The following is a 5,742-nucleotide window of genomic DNA, read 5'->3' as shown; positions in this document are numbered from 1 at the left end:
GAGGAACCTGGTGACACCTCAGTCCAAGACACTACTAGGCTCCCTCTCGGTGTCCGTTGGGACCCTGTCTTTCCACTCAGGCTTCTCCTAAGGACACAGCCACCCGCTGCATTCGCTGTGCGCCCCGGGCACCCACTGAGCATGCGGCAGCAAGGAAGGAGGCCAAGTGTGAGCCGGTTTTTCCTCACACCGGCTCTGTGTCCTCATGGGGGACAGGCACTCTGGGTTTGAATGGGCTGTGGTTGTGCTAGATCCTCACAGGGCCTGGCTCGGAGCCCCAGCCTCCCTGCTGTTGCCGGGGTTCTGCTGTCAGGTAGTTGAGTTAGAAATGGCTCACCAAATAAAAGTATTTCAGGTCCTTTTTGGCTCAAACAAAGAACTGTACGAGACAAACCAAAAACGATGCCAAAAGTTTATTTGAAGAGCGAAGAGTGAAGCCAGGTATGGTGGCGCACGCCTGTAATCCCAGCACGCGGGGAGCTGAGGCAGGAGGATTGCTGTGAGTTCAAAGGCCAGCCTGGGCTACAAAGTGAGTTCAAGGCCGACCTGAACTGTAAAGCAAAACCCCGCCTCAAAAAGACCAAAAAAAAAAAAAAAAAAAAGTGAAGGATGAACAGGTAAGGGAAAAACTGGCTCTGTAGAGCAAACTTGGGCTGAACAGAAAGAGGGAAGGATAAAAGCAAAAGCAGAAGTGCACTCTGCATAAAAGATAGTGGGCCACGGTGAGGAGCCACAGCCTTGGGCTCCTCACAGTGTCTGTGTAGTTCCACATTCGGGGTCCTGGGAGTTATTTGACACTGTTCTGGGCTCTTGTAATTGACTGGTCCTGCTGATTTCCCCAGCCAGCTCTGCCACCCTCCCTCCTGTATCACAGGACCTGACCAGCCACTCTGACTTTCTCTCCCATAGGCTAAGCCTGGGGCTTCGGCATGAATCACAGTGGGCCCCAGGGTTTTCCCAGCCTTCCCGAGCAATAATCCGCCATGTCCCCACTTTGGAAACTTGACTCTGACCCACTCACTTTTCCAGTTGCTGCGGAGACCCGCCATCCTCACTGGAGTAGGGGAGGGTGCAGCCATACCTAGGGGAGGTGAAAGGGTGTCTGCTGTGATGTCCTGTGGTCCTGCCTGAATGGGGGTGGGGGGCCAGGAGGGCCAAGATTGTCCTGTATTTTGCACTGAACTGTACCAAGTTCCTGGAAACGAACCTGCACACTGTAGATACTTCCCCTGTTTGTACAGTAAGCGAATGCACCCCGTTCCATCTAGGAAACCCAGCTGATCTTGGCCCCCCGAGTCGACCAACAGTGTTGTTCTAGCTCTGGTGGAATCTGGAAACCTTTCTCACTTGGGGAAACTGCCTTGCCCTAGGCTTCAAGTAAGTGAATCCAGAGGCTGAGAGCTTCTTCATGGGAAGAGAAAGTCACACCGGAGAGGTCTCCAGCCCAGGACAACCCACTGTGCAGTGCCAGCCCCAGCGCCGGCACCCTCAGGGCCCACTCCCCTTGGCCCTGCCAGCACCCCGTGGGAGAGTCTTCAAAGCACCCCAGCTTCCTCAGAGCAAACGGGCTCAGAAAGATGACAGATGCCCCATGACCAAAGGAACTACCTCTGGCCTCGGAATTAGAGCACAAGCCTTGTGAACATGAGATGTTGAACCTGCTGTGTGTTGTCTAATCTGTAGCTTTACATAAAGCCAGGCAGGAAAGAGGGCTCCCCACTCCGTAGGGTAGGCATGCATGAGGCCATCCACCAACTTCTGCAAGTGCCTTGAGGCTGGCCATAGGGTCCCCGCACTGAGAGGCTCGTGCAGGAGGAGTAATGCACTTTTACCTGGGGTGGGACAAAAGAGTGAGGGGTCAAACATCAAAATGGTAGCACACTCCAAAATGACTCTGCCATTTGGTGAAAAAAAAATCCCAAAGAATTTTCCTCTACACACACACACACACACATCAAACATCAAAATGGTAGCACACTCCAAAATGACTCTGCCATTTGGTGAAAAAAAAATCCCAGAGAATTTTCCTCTACACACGCACACACACACACACACACACACACACACACACACACACACACATCCAAGGAGGTGTCTGGGCTCGCAGGTGTGCTCCGAGTAATGAGAGGACCCGAGCTGCACTGCCCTGCCTTACACTGTGTCATCTCGGACTGCTTTGGGGAAGTGACCGGAGGCTCTGGGGTGAGGGGTGGCCCAGTGTCTCCATGTGCGGGCACAGCGCCCACTGTGTGGTCTCCTGAGGTCTGAGCCTTGGCAGGTTGGGATGCAGGATTTTAAGAGACCAGAGAGAGCAATGTGTGAGATGGGAAGACATATTTAGACGCACACCGGGTTAGTGGACTGCTGTCCAAAGGCTGAGACCCGAACAAAGGAAGGGCCCGAGCTTTACACACGTTGCTGAGGGGGTTGGTCTGCCTAATGGCATGTGGGCACGTGGGTTTACACAAGTGAACAACGGCAGTTAGTCAAGCATGACAGTTTTGTAACCTAGCAACAGCCGTAAGGAGGGGAAAGTCTTAGGGGGAACTGTGTAAGTTGTGAAAACTCGACTCTTTCTTTTGAAATCCTACTTCAGGGAGACATCAGGTAAACATCCTGCTCTCTCCCGTGCCAGCTGACAAGCAAGCTGACTGCAGTTGGATCTGAAATGTGGGTGCCTGACTACCAGGCTCCAAGTCCCGTTACCCAGGAAGTGAGGTCACTTCCTGCGGTCCCCTTATCTGAATCTCCTACCTAAGATCTGCACAGGCTCCCGTGCTGCTGACTCCTCCTCCATGCCGAATGCACAAATGGACACAGTGACCAGACACCCCACCCATCCTTGGCAGTCGTGTGCTGCCAGTGACCCAGCTTTGCATAAACACAGACATGGGGCACCACGCTCTGCTCCAATTAGAAAGCTGTTTAGAAAATGATACTTTCTAGGGGAGCACGTGCACACCTGGCCTCAGGCACCACAGCTGGGAGGGGCTTGGGGAGCCGGGCGGCCAGCCACCTTCTCCCAGGCGGACAGCCATGCTGGCATCCTCCAGGAGAGAGCTGAGTCTGTCTGCGCGGAGCCTGCAGCACAAAAGGAGAGATTTCACCTCTCCCGGAAATCGGAAGCTCCTGACACCCATGCCTTCGTGTGCTTACTGGAAGGAAAAAAATTTACAACTCAACAAGCAGAAATCATTGTGTCTGCCTTGGCCAAGATCATGGAGGCCAACATAGCGTCTGCAAAGACATGGTCACTAAGGCGCTGCAGGAGATCACGCTCTAGCAAATAATGTCCAAGACTGCAAATGTGAAAAAGGATATGAGAAGAGCCAGTTTTCAGCCCTCAGATCAGAAAATAAGAAGATAAGCTTGAACTACATCAGTTAAAACAACAAGGAACGGATGAAGTGATCAAAGTCCGAACAGATACCAAGTTAGACTTCAACCTAGAAAAGGGCAGAGTAAAAGAATTGTATTCACTGAAGAAAAAGAAGCGGCTGGAACCGAGGATGGAAATAGAATTGTATGCCTAGCAGGATTGAGACTGACACAGACAGATAGGAAGATAGAAACAGAGGTCGCCGGCCTCAAGACCATGCTCAAAGTGCACAAGCTTGACACGATCAGGTATCTAGCAGGGTATGTCTACCTGCCTATCGGAAGCTGCGGGATTTTATCACCTGTGGATATAATAAAATGTCTGTTTAAAAAGATTTCTGTGTTTTGCCTTAGGAATGCTAAAATGTTGTCCCTTTTCTTTCTTGTTTCAAATTTGAATCTTGATTTTGACTTAATGCATGTTATTTATTTTTATGAAAATTGTGGGCACATAACCAAGATAATGAGGTTAGACATACCTTCATCGCTCCCCTCATCAACTTTATAACTGAGTGGTGTGGACCAGACATTGAAGACCCACTCTGCTGAACCAGTGAACTTGGCCAATCCAACAAGAAATGTTGGTATAAGTCTCTGCAGTTTTAGATGTTTTTGTCACACTGGGGGCTCTGGGTCTCCACTGAAAGGACACAGTGACTTCAGAATCAGTGCTGAAGAATCACTGAAACTCAGCCAGCGCCCGGCACCTCTTTACCTGGGACCCAGTCCTCTCGCTGCCCGGTGTAGCTTGTTCCCAACACAGCTGTACTCCACCTCCGTGGTTTCCGTCGTCTTAGTAAGTTATGTCACAGTTACATTTAATGTGCCTTCCAATGAGAAAATCTTGTTGCCTAATGAAGCCTTGTAATTGTAAAGGGGGGTCTTTACCTCTTAAATGCCAGATTTCTGTTTTCTCTCCCTCCCTTTTCTTTCTTTTCTCTTGTAGGGGACGGTGACTCATAGCATATCATTTTAAGATAGAATAACTTTAGTCTTAATGCAAGCCTCAAAATGTGTCTTGAGAACATCCCGGAGGGGTTGTAAAGAGTTAACTTTGCAGTCCTGACTTAGCCCTGGAATGCTTCTCCAAAGACAAAGAACACCAGGGCCTAGATAACTACCTTTGACCTTGCTTGGGTTGTTTCATCCTTTTCCAGGCCCTAGATAAACATTGTAACCATTAAAAAAAATGTACGGTTATCTAAAGGGGGACAGAAAATGTACGGTTATCTAAAGGGGGAACAGAGTACAGAAAGTATATATCATTGTGGTTGGGCTCATGACTGGAGCCTGACCCCATTACGTGGCACAAGGAAAACAACATGTGGCCAGGTCTACAACATTCCAACCTGTTACCATGGAAACCAAAAATGTATATAAGCTGGGAACAAAGGCGGGTCCACGCCTACTTCCCTGACTTGCAACTCGGGATGAGAGGTGGCCGGTCTAAATTAAAACTTTGTTCTCATAAAGTTCTTTGGTCTCTTGCGGAATACAGCCTGAATTTTTGCCACAACACCCTTTCCCTCATGATGCAGAAACTATAATAATATTCTACCTGTGCCAGTACCTACCTAGAAAACTCACTAATTCTCAGCATGAGTTTATGGTTCAAAGTCTGCTTCCTTCGGGCCTTCCTCTGCCTGTGACATAAGAGAAGCACTCTGCTTTCCTTCTCTAAGCTGTCTGGATGGGCGTACACTTCTTTATAATGAAACTCATGCCATTGGAAAGTGTGCCTTTGCCTGTGACCAGCTCTGATTGTATACTTTCCAGACAGAACAGTGGTGCCTGGCATCAGCCTCAGTTCCACTGATTTCTCTTGTTGTTGAAGACATCCTCACACCTACCTTACCTCTGTAATTAAAACAAATAAATCCTTAATAAGGCTGGTTTTAGAGGGCCAGGAAGATAGCTCAGCTGCGTAATGCCTGACTGGCAAGCACAAGGTCCTGAGTTCGATTCCCAATATCAAAAAAGAAAGAAAAGAAAAAAGGCTGGTTTAAGAAAAAAGGAAATGATGTATTTTAATAAAAATAGCTAAAAGTACAAAGCTTCCAGTAATTCATTTACAGAAATTATCCACAACATCTAGAGGAAGAAAAAATTAACTCCATGAAAGGATACATAGGAGGAAGTGAATTAAGTGAAAAGATATACCATGATCATGAAGTAATTTGACAATGAATATATGTCAGTTGTTTCCAAATTAATCAATAAATTCAAAGGAAAATAATTTTAAATGTGAAGATAGTTATTTGGGTGCTTTATGGGTGCCTACAGTCCCAGCTACTTGCGCAGGTGACTTGGCAGAATCACTTAAGCCCTGGAGCTGAAGACAATCCTGGACAACACAGTGAGACA

General features: G+C 48.3%; 1 pseudogene; it reads left to right on the top strand.

Annotated features, from left to right (window-relative positions):
• Window positions 1-2,187: 2,187 nt before the first annotated feature.
• On the top strand, window positions 2,188-4,287 carry LOC102011138 (annotated as a pseudogene).
• Window positions 4,288-5,742: the final 1,455 nt, after the last annotated feature.

Source organism: Chinchilla lanigera, unplaced genomic scaffold (genome assembly GCF_000276665.1).
Source record: "Chinchilla lanigera isolate Chin_1 unplaced genomic scaffold, ChiLan1.0 scaffold00029, whole genome shotgun sequence".
Taxonomy (NCBI): Eukaryota; Metazoa; Chordata; class Mammalia; order Rodentia; family Chinchillidae; genus Chinchilla; species Chinchilla lanigera.
Note: the sequence above shows the minus strand (reverse complement) of the source record. Positions and strands in the feature narration are given on the sequence as shown.